This window comes from Mercenaria mercenaria, unplaced genomic scaffold (assembly GCF_021730395.1).
Source record: "Mercenaria mercenaria strain notata unplaced genomic scaffold, MADL_Memer_1 contig_3532, whole genome shotgun sequence".
Lineage (NCBI taxonomy): Eukaryota > Metazoa > Mollusca > Bivalvia > Venerida > Veneridae > Mercenaria > Mercenaria mercenaria.
Window position 1 is genome coordinate 41,997 of NW_026461680.1, and position 21,153 is coordinate 63,149.

The following is a 21,153-nucleotide window of genomic DNA, read 5'->3' on the forward strand; positions in this document are numbered from 1 at the left end:
TCTTTGTCAGTATATCATACATATTATACACTAGATGTGTGTAAACGTGCAATAATTTGCGCATTTTTGCCGTGCGCGACATTAGATAATCACTTTCGGGCATGCGCAGAAGACCGCTCCAACTCTGCAATGAGCTACATCGATTGGACAACCAAATTGGCACGGTGTTGGGGTAAATATAGATCCGTCCGAAAAAACTAGCGCGAGCGCCTTTAAAGCAGCTTGAGTACCATTAGATAGAATATTCCTAAATGTCGAAAAAATGTCTACGGTCTAATCTTAGAATTTATTGATATAAAACTTTACTGAAAGAAATATATTACCTTTTTCATACCTGTACAATTCACCAACTATTAACTTTTAATATTAAATAAGACACTGCCTCAATCGGAATCGATCCGCGGCATCGATCCGACGTCAATGCATCCTATAATATTTGAAAAGAATAGTAAATATCTCATTCAGTATATCGTATGTTACTGTAGAGGGATCGATCCCGATTTTCGTCGTTAAGCCCTAGATTTTGGAATAAATACAACACTGCATATAATGTTTTGGATTACAGGCAATTTCCATCTCTTGGAAAGTATATTTATATGAACTGTGCTCACTAAGTGCTTTTATTTACATACATGCATATCTGTACTAATGTGCAAGACGATGCGGTTCGGACAAGTTATGTGGACGCTTATTAGGCACAAGGAAAACGTATTCTTTAAAAGAAATCCGAAGTCAAACGTTCTGTGCACGTGCCGGAAGTACACAATTTTTAATTCTATAGTATATGTCTCATTTGGTATCGCACGTTACCGTTGATGGATCGATCCCGATTTCCGTCGCGAATCAATTCCATAATAACTGATCATTTTTCTTATTAGCAGACTATTTATATATAAAGAATCGTCGTAAGATAATAATACATTCAGATCAATAGTGTTTGTTTTGTTGAGTTTTCAAACTGCCCTTTTTAAGCTAAAGAACATCACGGGTAAATTTAGGCCCAGACTGTCGTTTGCGTAGAACCAGACTTTTTTTTTGCACTAACTGCATGCTTTCCTCGCATGATAGAACTCTACACTACAAACAGTATTTCCAAAGCAGCAAGGGATAAAATGATTCATAGTCCTTAGGCTTCCCCCCCCCCCCCCCCCCCCCCCTCCCCACCTTTGAGATTCATAATAATCTATCTCAAATTACTAAGCACTCTTAACATTATTTATTCTGCAATAAACGACAGGTGATTGGCAAACCAGTGAGAGAACATTATGACGTCTAATGGTTGCATGATTTTCTGGTCATTACAATTCAGATGTATAGAGTTCATAATAAATATCACTATATTTCAACAAAGCTGTTAGAATAAAATTCAACAAGGCATTCTCGTGATTTATTGTCTGAAATATCACTGCTAATCCTTCAGATGTTTGGATATTTAACATGTCGCGCTAATGGGTATGAAGTCTGAACCATGATAAATCAAAAGATAAACCACGTTGAGGCCTTGCTTCTTATAAATAATGCATTTCTTACGACTTAATTTTAATGTAATACAGTGTAATCTGAAAGCTGTATAAAGTCCCCTTGAAAGAATTATATCAAGAACTAAGGCTTTCCATACAACCTGCGACAAACTTATTATTAATTACCAAAAGTGTATTAATTAATTTCAGCATATAACTATTGCAACTGTTGTTTTCAAGGGGTAGTGTTTAGATGTGTAAACAGTGATAGCACGTACTGTACACATACACACTTTTTATATATGCGACGGCTGTGAATGATTGAAACAAGTTTGATAGGAAACTAAGACATAATAGTTATAACTCATTTAGGACTACACCTCGTGAATGTCTGTTTCCTGTTACGGCATCAGCGAATTTCATTTGATTCTGCAAATGTTATAACATGATCAAACATGTGTTTTCCGTATATAGTAGTGCTTATAACAACAGAGCAAAACTTACCTGAATCTGCTGACACTGTCAAGGCATCTATGGCTGGAACTAATCTTCGACCTTTGTGCAAAACATTTTTTTCCTCGAAACAAATGTCACAAAATCACCTCAGTCTTTGACTGTGAGACACTGAATCAATTGATATTTCTCAACACATGGATTCTATGAAAAAGACTTACCCTGGAAACTTGGGCAAACTTCAGCTTCTTACAGCCATGCTGCAATCTTCACGCTATCACAGTCTGTTTAAACATGGATCAGCAATAAATAAAATATCTACAATAAGGATGGGACACAACTCTTGAATTATTGTTAATTGATATAAAAACAGTTGCTCTTTTTTGACATACATTTTTCTAAAATACTTGAAGAATATGTATATATTGTAAATTTATCATTGAATAATTGTTGCAGCATTACTTGCGCAAAAATTAGGGTTGGATATAATTTATTACAACCTACTGAAGATAGCTTTTTGCACAGAAAATATCAAAAAAGAACAACTCAAGACAATTACATTTACTTTTACCAATTTTACTATAGCAGTTGATATCTTATTTCGTTTCGATGAATGTTTGGCATAAAATTGGTCACAGCTATGATATAAAATATATGGTTAAAATGCAGATGTCGATGCCCTGGGAACAGAGGCCTAATTCAGTATATGTGAAACAAACAAACAAACTTCTAATTACAAAACGTTAAGATATACTGGTGGAGGCTGACCTACCCACCGAACCTGGGATCAGAATTAAACGGAGATGATGAATGTAAAAACAAACATAAAAAACTACTGCACTACTTTAAACGTTTACATATTCCACATACACATTTCACAGTTCTCTCGTGTCCATAAATAAACATGTGAAAACATGTCAATGTTCCTCCATAAATCAACATATGAAAACTGCCAATACTCCATGTGAAGCTGTAAGGACTGAAGGTAAGGAAGGGGTAGGCTGAACTTGAACACATAACACGGTAAGATGTACCTGAAAATATAAAGAAAAAGCAGAACACGGAGAGCAGCTAACAAGCGAAAAAAGGGGCGTGGAGGTTGGGATATTAAACATCAGCAAATATAAACAATCGAGGAATCCTACGATTAGAAGCAAAATCAATCTTGGGATTTATTTGCAAACGACCTTCTTCTGCCATGTGTGGAACTGAAAGGACCCGAAAGGAGATTAAATCGCAACAAGTATCTTAATATACCAACAAGACATTAGCATTTGTGTCCAAGATGTCATTTCATTTTGTCTTGAAAATTTAAATTTATTTATCAGATTTAATTATAATGTTCTTTTATTCAATAAAATCAAAAGGGGGATGTTGTTCCGCCTTTGTCAATTTGAGCAGGGTGGATTTTACACGGATATGAAGGGGACCTTGTCCTACATTCAAGTACCACATACGTATAACAGTACATGTCTATAACTTCGTTTTGACCTGTTTATAACTACTACAGTTTCGATTTAACTTCAAATTAAATACATTCTACCCGCCCACCTTATATCACGTTACTCTGAATCATTAACCTAATGTATGCCCGCATGCGCATGAAGCTCTATACTTGTTACATTTTTGCTTTTCGTCATGGCGGAAATGAGTCCTGGATAATACAATATCTTGAGGTAAAATATACATTTTTCCTAAAATCTACTGATATTTGCCAACACATAATTATACTTTTAAAAGTCAGTTTTACTGATATTTTTACCAAATGATGGCTTATAGGAGCACAATATAAATTACATTAGTTTTACTACTGAACTTAGGAAAGTTTAAATCGAAACTGAAAATGATATACGTATCTTGTGTTACGAGTATCAATACACATCGGAAATGACAACAATTGCACATCTTTACTTCTAATGAAAGTAACATTTATTTCTGGTACTTCATGTCATGATAAGTCTAGATGAAACATTTAGAACAGTGATCAGGTCGGACAGACGTCACTTCCGCCTCATGAGGCGGAGGTGAAAGGTAAATATAGCAATCATTGGCGTTTAGAATAGTGAAAATGCCACAATTTTTCCAATTAAATAAAACATTATACTTTATTTGATTAATTCCCTTCATGGTATACCTAACAAAACTATTCAGGACACAATGAACAATTATTGATTTATTGGCGTGCCATAATGATCCCATAGGCTTGCAGCCTCGCTGTTACATTGAAATGAAAAGTTGAACGTTATGGGCATTTCTATTTTTTAACCAGTAGAAATAATTAGCTCATACTGGCATTGGAAAGATGTGTGACAAATATCAAAACTTGCTATCATATACTTGTGTAAGGCAAAGCTAAAATAATTGTCCGATAGCTTAACATAATATCTAGGCCAAAATTATCGGGAGATCAAAGACAAAAAATACCCTAAAATTGCCTACTCTTCAGATTTATATGATATCATAGTTTACTAAAACTAAAGATACTGAGCTCTAGATTTAGAATAACCTTTTAAACAAATCAAGTAAAAAAAAAATACTATACCCGAGTCGGAAGTCTTACGCGGGCCGCCGGGACAATACAAACTTTCCCTTCGTCTATACCAATACACCACGGAGGATTTTGTATTTAGGGACAGTAAAATATGGATATCTATGATTAAGACAGATTTCCTCGGGTAAAGTTTCAGAGTAGAAAATAAAACAACTAATTATTATGTGTAACCATAACTTACAGTCTGTCAGTAATAAGTTTCAAAGCATTTTTATGAAGTATAACATTAATTCCTGATTCCTAAAAGATTCTCTCTTTTTTGTTGTCATACAATCTGGATGCCAGTTTTGTTAAGGCCATTATGAAACTTGTTAACTTTCTACGATATATCATTTTAATGTCATTTTTAAAACAGGAAGTAAATGTTAAGTGCGTCATTTTATCTATGCAAATGAATATGCTATTTATAAATCCTGCACATGAGGGGAAACCATTTAACATGGAGAAAACAGGTCTATTGGCCCGTGTCACTCCCACCTTGACAGCCGCCGGGAAATTCATCTGCGACACACTCAAACAGACAACACTGCTTTTAAAATAAAAACATTTAATGAATACTGACTATACATACATATTGATGGCACTATGTCAAATATGAAATCTTTGAAAATGTATTGAAAAAATATTCCTGTCTGATCAAAGTTCTAAGATGCAACAAAAAATTATTTCATATTTAAATAAAATTAGCAAACAGCAACACTTACAATCAAATATTTGACCAATTTTCTTATAAAGACATGCACAAAGCGTGCGAAACACTATAAACAGAAATGTGCAGAACAAATCATGCTTGTATGTAAGTTTTTACCTACTTTCATTTCCGTGCAAGTTTATAGTTAACGTGCTCACGAGAATTGTAAATTAGGCCAAGGAAAAAAAATTGTTTCACGTACCATTTAAGATCAACACTAAATACAGTAATTATTTTCAGTTAATTATTTACAGTTTTTTTCACATTTTCACAAGTCACTGCCTATTCCTCTTAGTCCACACAGTAACAATGGTAGATTATCTTAACATTAAGAACTTCATTTATGGGGCGACAACATTTCAGTGTATCTTGTGTAAACAGGGACTCCGTCCATGTTTACCATCATGTGTGTGTGTGTGTGTGTGTGTGTGTGTGTTTACGCTTCTTTATCCTCGCCACCGGGTACTCCCATATGGGCGAGCATTCGTCTAATATCATTATGTTCATCTAACGTTATTATCTTATAAAGTTGTTTTCGTCTAAGGTTGTTATCGTCTAAGGTTGTTATCGTCTAAGGTTGTTATCTTCTAAAGTTGTTATCGTCTAAAGTTATGATCATCTAATGTTGTTAAATTCTCATGTCATCTAACGGTAGCCTTGAAGGTCCGACTTTTGATGACGTCATTATGCAGACTTCAGTTCGGTCTTCTAACTTAAATGATGGTGTACTACGCCTTCTAGTGCTACATTTCGCCTCGCCGCCGCCCTCATGGTGTTAAAACGTAATGGCCGATGAAATGCCATCTCGTTAAAGCTATCTCCGTTGTCCCTGCAGCCTGCTCATCGTCGTTACAGCCGGAACGCCAGTCTTCTGCTCTCTCGTAGGTCAATCCGTAGGTCAATCCGAGCATAATCGAACCAGCCGATCATGCTGCTCTATATACCAGCTGTTGATTCTTCCACATCCATCGGTAGTTGATAAAAACGTCGGATGAAAAGTCGCACACCCCTACGACTCATCCTGCCAGATGAACACGCCCGTGTACCATATATAGTCATGCACATCCAGCTCGGGTAAAAGCAAAGGTAAAAGCCGGTAGACGTCGAAGATGGAGAACGATGGTAACGAACCCAAGTGCCCCGGCAACAGGATGCGTAGTCGACAGTGGTAGCTCAACGAGATTATCTAACTTCGGTTGCTGTACTCTTTTTAGGGCCACTACCGCCGATGTCAGTCATGTGTCGCTAACTAAGCCGTATGACAATATACGTGACAATATACATGTTGACCTAGTTAGCGACATATGTTCCCTCTCCACGACGTGAACGTCTCGGCGGTCTAGGAGAAGCTTTACCATCACACTGAGCCAACTAAACAAAATTAACATATTTCTAGTGATTTCAATGGGCTGGCGTCTATTACATACACTGCACAGTCAGATAGTACATCTCTATATAGACTTCTCAGTAGAAGGGCAAGGTGTTGGACTAGACTGCTTGTTCAAGAGGTTTTTTTTTTTTTTTTTGAACTGACTTCTCCGTTATTTTTATTTGTTCTGGCTTCCTTTTGTTCTGACTATTTCATGTTTTTTCATTTGCTCTATTACACTTTCTGTTAATATCTCCTTTCCTGATACTATTTTATTCATAGTATTTCTTGGTTGTCTCTGTTTTTTAAATTTTGTTTTCTTTTTGTTTTCAAAATGCTTACTCTTTTTCTTTCTTAAAGACAATACATCCTACATCTTTGTCAACTTTAATGCTCCCTTATACTGTAAAACTCCACTATAGTTTGACTACATTCTGCAGATTCCTGGTAGACATCAGCTGGTAGAAGCTTATCTTCAGGTATGGCGGCTTTATCCAGGGCATATATACCCGTCTTCCTCAGTGCAGGCTTTGCATGCCAACCCGCACACATTGTACTGACAAATAGTGTAAGATGTCAGAAACATGAGACTTGTGCCCATTCAACATAAGTATAACAGGTTCATTGATGCGACCTGGAATGTATATGAGAAAATGATGTCCAATCCTGTGTCGGAAGATAGCATCATTGGACCAGACTGTCTCACTAATTATTACATCTGCACCAGCACATTTGCCTGCCATTATGTCAGGGTTCGTGCGCTTCCCTGGAAATACAAAATAGGGTGAAATAGCCACATCACTTGCACTACTGCAACCCAAAACAGTGACTGTTTTGCGAGTTCCAGTTGTGACTGCAGGTAGACTTGCATATACATGAACAATATGTGATGGTTTATGGTCCTGGGAAATACACTTTCCATCGACATTAAAATGAGATGGGGTTTGTCATGTAAATCATACTGGTCTAGTGTTCTCCTGAGATTGTGAAAGTAAGTTTTCACAGTTTTCTCATTTGCCATCTTTACACTAAGCTGTTTCATACTTCTTAGCTTGTATACTTTCGCATCTGGGCATCTGTTTCTGAAACCTTCAAACCGGGTAGGATTTGTTACGTTTACATAATCTGATAGCATAGTCAGTGGCAATGTTAATAGTTTGTTGTTTTGTTTATCCGTAACCATGCCATTGTTTGCAGGTGATAAACTATTTCAAATATTCGTCATACATAGAACGTGCAGGGGCCTTTCCTGTAGTCACATACTCTGGATTAATTTTACCATGTATTATGTCCTTAAGGGCCAGCTATGGCATTGTAAGCAGCCCTAGACACGGAGACATTTGCATTTATTTTTCTATATTTGAAGGCATTTTCATGGCAGTAGGTAAGCAGAGGCGGTATTTCTGCTGAGCCGAGGATTGATTTAAAAATAGAAAAAAAAATCTGTGTTTTTTTTGTTTTTGTTTTTTTGTTTGTTTTTGGCGGGGGGGGGGGGGGGTAATTGTAAATGTAATGAAAAACCAAAACGAGGCTGTCAAATTAAAATGTAAACAAAGAAGACGAGTTGATATTGATATACCCTACCATTGCCTTCGGTTTGTAACATGTTGTTATTGTTGTTGTTGTGATGCAAATGATGGTTATTTTGCCAACAATCTTTAATGTCACGCTATAAACAGTTAGGGTTATGAAATATGTTATTATATCTAATGATTACCAGTGTTTTAACTCGTAAACGGCGCACACTTTGCAAGAAAGCTGCATTTTTTGTTAATTCACATGTATGTTTCATGTTTACATCAGCCATGATCATTGATGCATGATGGGATTGTATAACTTCCGTTGTCATTAGCAACTGCTTCCAGTGTATTGTTTACATTACTGTAAATCACCATGTTTCGGCAAAAGACTTACTTTGGCGGAAATCCGATGGTATTAATCATTTTAAGAAAGCCTTTTCTCTTTGTAACATTAATTTTCTACCAAAGTTTCATTCAGTTTTAGCTTGAGATCGTATTTTCTCTGGTTGGTTTGGTTGGTTGACAGCGTTCGTCCGTACAAAAATTGATCGTTTCCGAACGTCAATCGAGCGATTTTCGAACGTCGAACACTGGACGTTAAGTAAAACGAACCGTCGAACATTTTCCGAACAAGTTCTTGTTCGTTTCCTTAGATTTAGTATAAATAGGGCTGGAAATGTTCGACTGCAGTCAGTTTTACAACAGCTTCCTAGCATACGTTACGGCTAAAGAACAGTAATTTACGAAATTAAATGGTACTTAAACCAGTTTGACTTTTCATTTACCTCTTTGGATAAAGCTAGAAACACTATATAACTGGTCTGCAATATCTAGACTTTGATACGCATTTTTCGAAACGTAGATGATCTATTTTATAATTATTTTCGCATTTAATACTGGTCACTGACTCAAACACGATCTTTATATAGAAAAGCCGTATTATAATATTTTATTAACCAAACTTCGTCTATTTCTACGGAGGATTTTGAACGTCAGAAGTGTGCGCCGTTTCGAAGCATAAATTATACGTTCACGAAACATATTTTTCGTACATGTTGGAAATCATCAAGTCGTAAAGCCAGAGTATAGGCATCTATTAAAATCAGTAAAGTTGGAACAGTATTGCTCTTCTTTCTATTGATAACTGGGTACAGACCCATTAAGTAGCTAAGCATTTATCTTCTACCTCAGCATACTACACCAATATTACGAAGCTTTACGAACATTACAGATGCTTGAATTTTGAGTGTTCTGTAATTTTGTGATCAAGTCTTTGTCGTCTGGGTAAAAGATCACCTCTACGAGCTCGCAGGACCATTACAGATACTAGAATATAGTATTCTGTAATTATTGTGATCGAATATTAGTCCGTCTTGATAACGTACGAGTCCAGCAGCCGTTGACACGTTACCACAGATACGCACATGAATCGGGTTGAAACATAGCTGGACCGTAACATTTTTGGTGGCAGCGGTGGGATCTGATAATTTAAAATCGGATCCTGAGATACGAATCCAAGTTTTTTGATAGCCTTAATTTCGACTCTGAGGATGAACACGCTAGAGGCGAATGACAGTGAGCAGGTAGTATTCTTTAATCATAAGGATACAGATGCATGTAGTCAAGACAGTACTGAAGATAGCCAGTCTGTAGATTCATATATGACGACCGAACGGGAAGACGTAGGTGTCAACACTTTACGCGACTGCCCGGACATGCCTGGTCTTGAAAACAATGACATGAATGGTGTCCTTAGTAGTATAACTGGTGTCTTGAAAGATGTAGTAAATGAGCTAAAAAGTATAAAGCAGTCCCAGGGGGTACAACATAGTTCTAACAACAATAATTACAGTCCCTAGCTGTACAGTTTACACATAGAGAATTAAACAGGGAAACAGATGTAAGTCAAAATACCTGTAGGCCACTGTTTACTCCTCCGAAGGGAGGCCAACTAATACGTATAGAAGCCGTCAACAGCAGCATCTGTTTCTGGAACTATTCTTACCATGCGAGATTTTCACAGTATGCTAGCGAAGTTCCCCCCTATGCAACGGTAATGTTAGGGGCATGCATAGTGAGGGTTTGCCACCCAGTGCAACTGGTTACAGAGTGATCAGAATGGTGATCACGATCACCACCCGGTATAACTGGTACCTGCGAGAATGGGTATGGGGGGATATCATCCTATCACCCGTACAACCCGACATTTTAATGAGTTTAGTGATTTCCATCCAAGGGTCAATGTACAAGCACAGTACCTCAACAGACAGCGTAGCTATGAAGGTCCTTTTGATACAAACACTAGGTACTATGGCCACAATAAACGAGACGGCAGTCACATTAAAATTGCACCTTTCACTGGAAAGGAAGAATGGAAAGTATGGATAACCAGATTTGAAGCCATTGCACAGAGATATGGTTGGTCGGATGATGAAAGGCTGGATCAAATATTACCTCGCATTGACGGCCAAGCGGCTCAGTTCGTGTTTTCGCAGCTTCATCCAACTATCTTGACAGACTATAGGGCGTTGGTAGGTGAAATGCACAATAGGTATAGGGTAATAGAAACACCTAGATCTTTCGCTGCAAAGTTCAGCAAAAGAAACCAGAGGGTAGGGGAAACAGCCGAGGAGTTTGCGGCCGAACTTAAGGTCCTATATGACAAGGCACATGGTTTTCGCGATAGGAAGACAAGGGACGAGGACCTAGTACGCAGGTTTTTAGATGGCTTACGCGATGATGAGGTATGTTACGAGGTTGAATATCATAAGGAGCCTGAGACTATTGACGCCGCTGTATTCCACGTAGTGAACCTGGAACAGACAAGAAGTATGAGAAGAAACCGGAACAGCACCAGAAGGGCACATGATGATGCATCCATGCGTAAGAAGCCTGAGTATTATGAAAGTGACGAAAAGAGAGATGCTAGGAATGAGCCACACTTTCAGAAAATAGAAAAATGTGAAAAGGATAGGTCATAGCCAAGGTCCAGAGGGCAAAGATGAGAGTATAAGTAACGATACCCTTACAAAAATTTTGCAAAGGCTCGATAAGTTAGAGAAAAGCAAACCCTCCTACCATAGACAAAGTAACCAAAACCGAAGAAGCAAGGAGGTTGAGTGCTTTCAATGTCACAAGTTGGGGCACTTTGCGCGTGAGTGTCCGGATAGATAGAATCAGAAGGGGGAAGCAGACGACAAAATAAAAGAAATCAAGGGCAGCAGAAGAGTCCTTTAAACTCCAACGGACCAACTCTTGCGGCCAAAGGGAGGTCCCAGTAGAAGTTGTAGGCCAAGGACATATTAATGGAGAGTCGGGTGAAGAGAGCTCAGGGCTTGGTACCCACAAGGTGAAGCGCTTGTATGACGGGGTGTATCTTAAAGGACAAAAAGAAGATGTTCCGGTGGTATACACGGCTGATACAGGGGCTTCTAGAACTCTTATTTCATCGCGAGTGTATGACAAAATCAAGGAAGAAGTTAGGCCAAAACTGAAGAAAACTACCAGCTTGAGAGGAGCAAATGGAAAGCCATCAGAGATTGGGGAGAGGCCTTATTCACCATGACAATAGGTACCCTAGAGGTCGTCAAGGCGGCTAGAGTAGCTGAAATTGAGGATGACGTCCTGCTAGGATATGATGTCTTAGGATGTGGTGAAAACGGGGCAGCGGATATTTTGCTGAGCCAAAATAAAATTTAGTTCTAGATGGGGTAGAGATTCCTTGCTTTCAAGTAGGGAGGCCTGAAGCGGCACGAAAGGTAGTTGTGGCAGAAAACCTAACCATTCCAGGTCAAACAGAAGCTCTTGTTGACGTCTTTGTGTCACGCTCAGAGTTTGATGATGAAGACCAACTTGCTGAATACATAATCGAGCCGAACGATATGTTTAAGGAGCGTCACCGATTAATGATGGCAACCTCTTTGGTGAACATCAATAGTGGAGCAACATGCAAGGTCAGGGTACTGAACCCTTGCTCAGTCAATGCAGTGTTAAGGCAAGATGCAGAAATAGGCAGGGCGGAGAAGATTGACAGGGTGGTAAGTGTGGTAGCACAGGAAGAAAATGAAAATGAAGAAGCCAATATGTGCAGAATAAGACGTATCAATACCGGTAGCAAGAAAGAATCATCTGTCTCAGAAACGTGTGTCGAAGCTTCTAGTGAAGATGTCCCTGACCATCTTAGAGGGCTCTTTGAAAGGTCAACGAAAGATAAATCTGAAGTTGAGAAAAGAGCAGTGGCTGGTCTTCTGGTGAAATACAAGGACACCTTCTCTAAAAATGGGACATAGGTCTTACTGATTTGACAGAGCATGCTATTAATACAGGTGATGCCCAACCGATCAAACAAAGGCCAAGAAGAGTTCCGCTTGCCCATGCTGAAGCTGAGAAGAATGCAATTGAAGAACTGCTCCGCAAGGGTGTCATCGAGAAAAGTACATCGCCATGGGCAAGTCCAATTGTGTTGGTCAAAAAGAAATCAGGAGCTACCAGGCCTTGCGTGGATTACAGGAAGGTCAACAGCCTTGTTACACTGATGGTTTTCCACTACCCAGGGTACAGGATTGCTTGGACGCAGTTGCTGGATCGAGCCTGTTCAGTTGTTTTGATTTGACGAGCGAATACTTTCAGATCCCCCTTAAAAAGGCCGATATACCAAAAAGTGCATTTTGCTGCAAATTTGGACACTACGAAATGACACGGTTACCTTTCGGCCTGAACAATAGTGCTAGCACATTTCAGCGCACTATGGAGCTTGCGTTGCAAGGACTACAGTGGGTCACCTGCTTGGTCTATATAGACGACATCATTGTATATGGCGTTGACTTTGAACAACACATGCACAGGGTCGATGAAGTCTTGAACAGGATCAAAGAAACTGGACTTAAACTAAGGCCCGATAAGTGTAACATGCTCCAAACTCGAGTGGTATTCCTTGGACATTTTAGTGTCTGCAAATGGTGTGAGTCCTGACCCACAAACGTCGCAAAAATAGTACAGTGGCCAAGACCTATAACTTGCAAGCAAGTTAAACAGTTTGTCGCGACAGGATCCTATTATAGCGGTTTGTGAAAATTTCGCAAAGCGTGCCCGTCCGTTAATAGAGCTCACCAGGAAAGATGCAACATTCAAATGGGACTCGGAATGTGAACAGGCATTCAACGATCTAAAGATGGCGCTTACAAGTCCAGACATAATGGGCTATCCTATGAACGATGGAGGCGAGTTCATTCTAGATGTAGACGCGTCAGGTGTAGGTATCGAAGGGGTGTTGGCACAGATACAACAGGACCGCGAAAGAGTAATAGCTTACGCCAGCCGTGCGCTCAATAAAGCAGAAAGAAATTACTGCATTACGGAGAAAGAGCTTCTAGAAGTAGTCTACTTTATACAGTACTTTAGGCAGTACCTTCTCGGTAGGAAATTCTTGGTCCGCACCGATCACCAAGCTTTAGTTTGGCTGTTCAGCCTTCGCGAGCCAAGCGGTAAGATTGCACGCTGGATAGAGATACTAGCTCAGTATGATTTTGAGATCCAGTACAGACAAGGTAACAAGCAAGGTCATTGCGACGCTTTGTCACGTTGTCAGACGCCCCGAGATTGTACCTGCCACGAAGTGGACATGACCGAACCTCTCAAGTGTGGGCCATGTCGTAAATGTGTACAGAGAGCATCCAACATGTCACTCGAGTTCAAAGGTCAAGCTGAGGGCGAACTTACAAAACAGGGAAAAACTGAACTGGAGGAGGGTAATGTTTCAAGTGTAAGGGCAATTACAAGTGAATCGCGGCCAAGCACATCGAATGCCGGAAGTGGCACTGTGACTCGACCGAAAGTCCAAACATGGCTGGGCTCCAGGCTACCTGATAAGATAGCCTATTATCAGCACAATGATCCCGATATAGGTTTCCTGATAAATGCACGGAAGGAAACAGCAATTGCCAGGGAGAGAGACTATGGTTGGTAAAAGTCATGCTGCCAGGTACTACCTAACACTGTGGGACTTCTAGTAGTAAAAGATGATGTCATTTACAGGCTATTCAGTAAAGCTGATACTGGCAGTGAGACCTTACAGCTTATAGTACCAAAGCAGCTGAAAGATGAGGTCATGTTCCAGATGCACAACCCGGTTATTGCCGGCCATCTTGGGGTAAGAAAGACTAAGGCTAAAATATCACAGCACTACCACTGGCATCAGATGAGAGATGACATAAAGTTATATGTTCGAAGCTGTGATACATGTGCGGCAGATAAGAAACCGCCCAGAAATCCGAGAGCTCCATTGGGATCCCTAAAGGCAGGTGCTCCTTGGGATATCTTGGCAATTGACTACACCGGCCGTTTCCAATTACACCCAGAGGGAATAAGTATATTCTTGTATTGACGGACCACTTCACTAAGTATGTAGAAGTGTTAGCAGTCCCAGACCAAACAGCAGAAACCTGTGCCTCAAGGATATTGAATGATTTTGTCTCGCACTGGGGGTGTCCGCTTTCCATCCATAGCGATCAGGGCTCCGCTTTTGAAAGCAAGCTGTTTAAAGACCTCTGCAAGATGCTGGATATCAGAAAATCAAGGACAAGCGCCAGAAATCCGAGGGCAAATGGTCAGTGCGAAAGGTTCAACCCGGGCACTTCTAAAGATGGTTAGGGCGTTTCTAGCAGGTGAGCAAGAAGAGTGGGACCTTAACTTAGGATGCTTAGCTGAGGCACACCCATGTACGCCAAATGAAGCTACAGGTCTTTCGCCAAATCTTTTATGCATTGGCCGCGAAATCCGATTGCCAGCCGACCTCTGTTCAACCACCCTGAGGCAGTGACTGCATCACTCCAAAATGAAGTGAGTATGTCCGGCATTTGAGAAACAAAATGCTGCACGCCCATGATGTAGCGAGGAAGCATCTTGCAGCCAGTGGAAAAAGAAGCAAAGATATCTATGGTGCTAAGTTGTCTTTCCACCGCTACGAAGTAGGTGATGTAGTCTGGTGTCTGCATGAGACGCGAGACCCGGAATTTCTCCGAAACTAGAGAAGGCTTACGATGGCGCTTTTGTCGTCAAGGAAAAGCTCTCTCTTGTCAATTTCATTATTCAGCTGGACGATAACAGAACAACAAGGACCGTTCATCACGACAAGCTGAAGGCGTATGATGGAACTAGTCCTCCTGCATGGGTAGCTCGCACTGCTACTTTGCTTAAACAGAAACATGTCTAAATATAATATTTTCAGTGACATTCAATGTTTATGTAAAAGTGTAAAACTGTATTATAAGTTTTTATGTATATACTACAAAGTAAATAATAATGCCTCTGAATATTTTTGGAAGACTATGTATAAAAAAACATTGTGAATAAACTTATGGTGTCAACTGTGTTTGTGCTTAAATTTGTTCTTTTAAAGGAATGTATTTTTACAAACAATAAAAAGGGAAACTTGGATAAAACTTATGTAAATACTGTAAAAGGTGAAGGTTGTAAAAGAGTATTTATATAAACCTGGAGTATGTAAAGGACTCATAAACTGATGGCATAAATAAAGTTACTAAAATAAATGGTGTAAACGGTTTCATACATTCACAGTGCAAAATGATAAAGTGTACAAAGCATTGTTGTATAACGAAAAACTATAAGGTATAAAATCCTTTAACTGTATAAAATATTGCGAAATTTTAACGAGAATGAACAAATCTGTGAGAGTTACCTACGTGGCCAGACGTTGCAGAACAAGTTACACGCGCGCGGTGGTTAAAACACTTATAAGAGTCAATGGCCAGATGTCTTTAAGTTACGAATGCATATAATTCAAAAGGCCCTTCCAATCTAATTTCAGAACACGATGTTACCACAATTCCAGAACAGAGGACGAGCATACCGGTGCCGCCACTGCAGTAAGATCGAACGGAAGAGTAGGATGGTGGGGCACATTCTGAAAACCCATATACCGATGGATCGGGTGCCGTACTACTGCACATTATGTTCTTTCCGGTGCGAAGATAAGGATACCCTGCTGGCTCACATCAAGAAATATGCCAGACACCGCGATGAAGAATCCAAGAGGGGCACTCCAGACTACAATCAAGTCCTGAAAAAGGCACCGCATCCAATATATGTTAGCGACAAGGACATGGTCACCCTTAGCCGAGAGGACTCATACAGGTGGCATGCAAGGCATATGATCTCCCAAGAAGACCCTCTAGAAGAAATTGATGGCCTCTTCGAGGAGGAGGAGGATGATACCGTAACAACAGCAGATGGTTTAGTGCTGCCGGGTTGGATGGCTGGTGTTAAGCAGGGACCGGTGTTTAGTCCCACTGGTTCTCGTAGTAGAGTCTCACCTAACGTTACAGCGTCAACGAGGCCATCAAATTGCCCAACAAATATTGGCCACAGTTATATCCCGGCTACCTGTACTGTGCCATCAAATACTGTGGTTGGCTCGAGTGATTACCCGGTTGTGTCAACAGAACAACCTTTTGGTGCACAGAGCACAGCACGATCCCAGAAAGAGAGTGATCTGATCACCATCAATGCAAGGGACCTTGCAAGTGTCTTCGAAAGGATGGAGAACCAGCCTCCAACCAGTAACGTAGTACCTTCCTTGCGCATTCCAGCCTTTAGTGGGGTGGAGAGCCAGCTTCCAACCACTAACACTGCATCTTCCCTGCATGTTCCAGTCTTTGATAGCCAGCATCCAACTACTTGCATCGCACCTACCATGAGTACATTGATCGCCCCTGGGGTGGAGAACCAGCCTCCAACCACGATCACTGTATCTTCCATGCACATTCCTGCCTTTAGTGGGGTGGAGATCCAGCCTCCAACCATTAATATTGCACCTCCCCTGCAAGTTCCAGCTGTTGGTAGGGTGGAGAGCCAGTCTCCAACTACCTACACTGCACCCACATCTTGCACTTCAGCCTTCCGTAGGGTGGAGAGCCAGCCTCCAACTACAAGCATTGCACCTGACTCTGTACACTCCAGTCATGCCAACCAGGACGCCAAACGCAAGTTTGAACACCCCATGTCTGGACGAGAAGGGAACAGAGCATATTTACATACCCCGATAGATATAAACCAGGAGGACCCCCTGATGCAAGAAGCCAGCAACGTAAACCACTGGCCACAACGTCTGCACAAGTGGTGCCAGAGAGAGGAAGTTCTGCAGATGAACCTGCACCTAAGAAGAGGAAGACGGAGGACGAGACGAAACTAATGAATGCTGCTCTGAACGCCATTGTTGCAGCAATAAACGATGGCACCAAACGTATAGTGGATGCCATAGATAGCAACACTCGCGCCATAAGATGCCAGGACAAGACCCTTGATAGAGTGGTTGGCGAGCTCTCGAGGATTGAGAGAAAACTCGCAATGATGGAGCGAGCACAACAGCCTCAGGATCGCGCCACGGATACTAAAGTTACCAAGGGCAAAGAAAACGCAAAGCCCTTAAAAAGTGTTGTAAAAAAACTTTAAATTAAACATTCGCGCAACATTTACAACAAACTGATATCAAATTCCTAAAGAAACCTTACGTATGAAACTCTTGAAAATTTTGAATTCAGACAGCCAAAAAGTGTTAGTTTAACTGAAATGAATTTGAACAGTGATATATAAACTTATTTAAACAGCGAATAAATAAACTCTGACTTTAAGGAGATTTCGCGGTTATTTTAAAGTAACTTTTATACAGCGCGTATGGTTTACTCAAAAGTTGGAACTGATTGAAATCTTACTGTGTATTGCGTATTGAATTTCAAACCTTTCGAGGAAATGACATTAGTTGAATGTTATGACGCTATTGATGTTACAGAAAACTTTTACCGGGTGCTTAAGTCGTTGGTGTTAATTGTTATTTACTCTGTTTTAAACTTTCTAGTCAGAAAATCTAATTTAAATTTAAAGTCTGTAGGTAAGGCAGCAGGAGCTTTGCCTTTGTAAGAGGGGGGTAATGATATACCCTACCATTGCCTTCGTATTGTAACATGTTGTTATTGTTGTTGTTGTGATGCAAATGATGGTTATTTTGCCAACAATCTTTAATGTCACGCTATAAACAGTTAGGGTTATGAAATATGTTATTATATCTAATGATTACCAGTGTTTTAACTCGTAAACGGCGCACACTTTGCAAGAAAGCTGCATTTATTGTTAATTCACATGTATGTTTCATGTTTACATCAGCCATGATCATTGATGCATGATGGGATTGTATAACTTCCGTTGTCATTAGCAACTGCTTCCAGTGTATTGTTTACATTACTGTAAATCACTATGTTTCGGCAAAAGACTTATTTTGGTGGAAATCCCATGGTATTAATCATTTTAAGAAAGCCTTTTCTCTTTGTAACAGTAATTTTCTATCAAAGTTTCATTCAGTTTTAGCTTGAGATCGTATTTTCTCTGGTTGGTTTGGTTGTACAAAAATTGATCGTTTCCGAACGTCAATCGAGCGATTTTCGAACGTCGAACACTGGACGTCAACTAAAACGAACCGTCGAACATTTTCCGAACAAGTTCTTGTTCGTTTCCTTAGATTTAGTATAAATAGGGCTGGAAATGTTCGACTGCAGTCAGTTTTACAACAGCTTCCTAGCATACGTTACGGCTAAAGAACAGTAATTTACGAAATTAAATGGTACTTAAACCAGTTTGACTTTTCATTTACCTCTTTGGACTAAAGCTAGAACACTATATAACTGGTCTGCAATATCTAGACTTTGATACGCATTTTTCGAAACGTAGATGATCTATTTTATAATTATTTTCGCATTTAATACTGGTCACTGACTCAAACACGATCTTTATATAGAAAAGCCGTATTATAATATTTATTAACCAAACTTCGTCTCTTTCTACGGAGGATTTTGAACGTCAGAAGTGTGCGCCGTTTCGAAGCATAAATTATACGTTCACGAACATATTTTTCGTACATGTTGGAAATCATCAAGTCGTAAAGCCAGAGTATAGGCATCTATTAAAACCAGTAAAGTTGGAACAGTATTGCTCTTCTTTCTATTGATAACTGGGTACAGACCCACTTAAGTAGCCTAAGCATTTATCTTCTACCCTCAGCATACCTACACCAGTATTACAGAAGCTTTACAGAACCATTACAGATGCTTGAATTTTGAGTGTTCTGTAATTTTGTGATCAAGTCTTTGTCCGTCTGGGTAAAAGATCACCTCTACGAGCTCGCAGGACCATTACAGATACTAGAATATAGTATTCTGTAATTATTGTGATCGAATATTAGTCCGTCTTGATAACAGATCAACTGTACGAGTCCAGCAGCCGTTGACACGTTACCACAGATACGCACATTAATCGAGTTGAAACATAGCTGGACCGTAACAATATTTAGAATTTATGGTATTAAAGGGGATTATGAGTAAGGGGTCATTCGGGATTAGTAAATACAAGTAATTTCTGCATACTTGGGCTTTTATTGGTTTTCTCACCTGTTTATACCTCATATTTTGACATTTTGCCTAATGTCGAAAGTCGAAAATAGTTGTTTACGTTATCAAAATGTAAAAGTATTTTCTCATTATTTCTAAGTTAATTCGTGTCTTATCTGTCTTATAGCAAAAACGAACAATAAAAAAGATAAATACTGCACGAATTGTTTCGTCATATAATGTTTTAACATATTGTTATAACACAAACATTTATGATTATTAAAGACTACTTGCGCAGAACAGAATTACACTGAATATGGAAAAGAATGTTTCATAATAAAGTTTTATAGTATACGTAAAACACATATCATTCAAACAAAGTCAGGTATAATTCATAATCATGATTTAGGTATACTGTCTGTGATATGTTTTTATGCATTGCCTTAGGTGAAAGGTAGCTGGAAATTAAAAGATTTTGTTACATGATGAGTTAGACACACAACTATTTTATAGCATGATTTTTTAGAGTTACTGATACTCATATGTGGGACGTCAGATAGCATTTCAAGTATTAGATTTCGAAAATTTAATTGGCAAATTGTTAATAGTGCGTTTGATAGTAACTCCAGACAATTTGCTTCAGCGTATCGTTTTCAGTACATAACAAAATCAGATGTTCGGCAATGGAATATTTCAATTGATCCCGGTATGTTCGACTAAATAATAACATTGTTTTATTCCACTGCGTCAAATAATTTTCTAAAGAATTAACAATCATCATCTCTCACCTTAATTTACAGACATCCAAAATCATGAAGTTCTAATTATTACAAATCTTAACGGGGGCCAAAATTCGAAGAGTACCCTACTACCTTATAACCACTCTAGTTGTCTGGATTACCTGCCCCTAAACTGCTAACTATTAGTACACGACGGGAACCAGGCTATCTAGCCGCACCCTAAAATGCGCATGTATTAAATTGTTACATTTTTGCGATTCATCATGGCGGAAATGAGTCCTGGATAGTAGATTTAAAATATTTTGAGGTAAAATATATCTTTCTCTGGAGCCCACTGATCAATACTTGTTAACAAATATTATACTTTTGTGACTCAGTTTCTCTGATATTTACATCAAATAATGGTAAAGAGTCGCAAAATATAAAGTTTAAGAGTTTAACTACTGTACAGTGTACTTTACGAACATCCGAATCGAAACCGAAAGAACTTGCATAGGAAATCTTGTATTTAAAGAATAAGTACATATCACAATAACACACTTATGCTCAAGATAAAAGCCACAGTGAAAATCGTTAAATATCTTTGTTCACACTTTACGCTCCAGCGCTTCTATAATGGTATTTTTGAAACAGGAAGTAAATAAAGTCAGGTCATAACCCATTTTAATCCTTGTTATCATGGCGGAAATGAGTCCTGGGAGTTACCAGAAAATGAGTAAATAGTTTTACTTTACTTTGTTATATATTATCTTATTGATAGCTTGTAAATCAATCAATCAATTTAATTAAGCAACATCTAATAATGTCTGAAATTATATTTATTTAATTGCCAAAGATCAGTTAATATATTATTATTAAATCGAAAGTAGTTTATCTTTTATTTGTACCAAACTATTGAAAAATATTATGCATTACAAATTTTTGACCGATTTGGGTGTAAATTCTGTGTAGAGTTGAAATGTAACTAAATTTCATT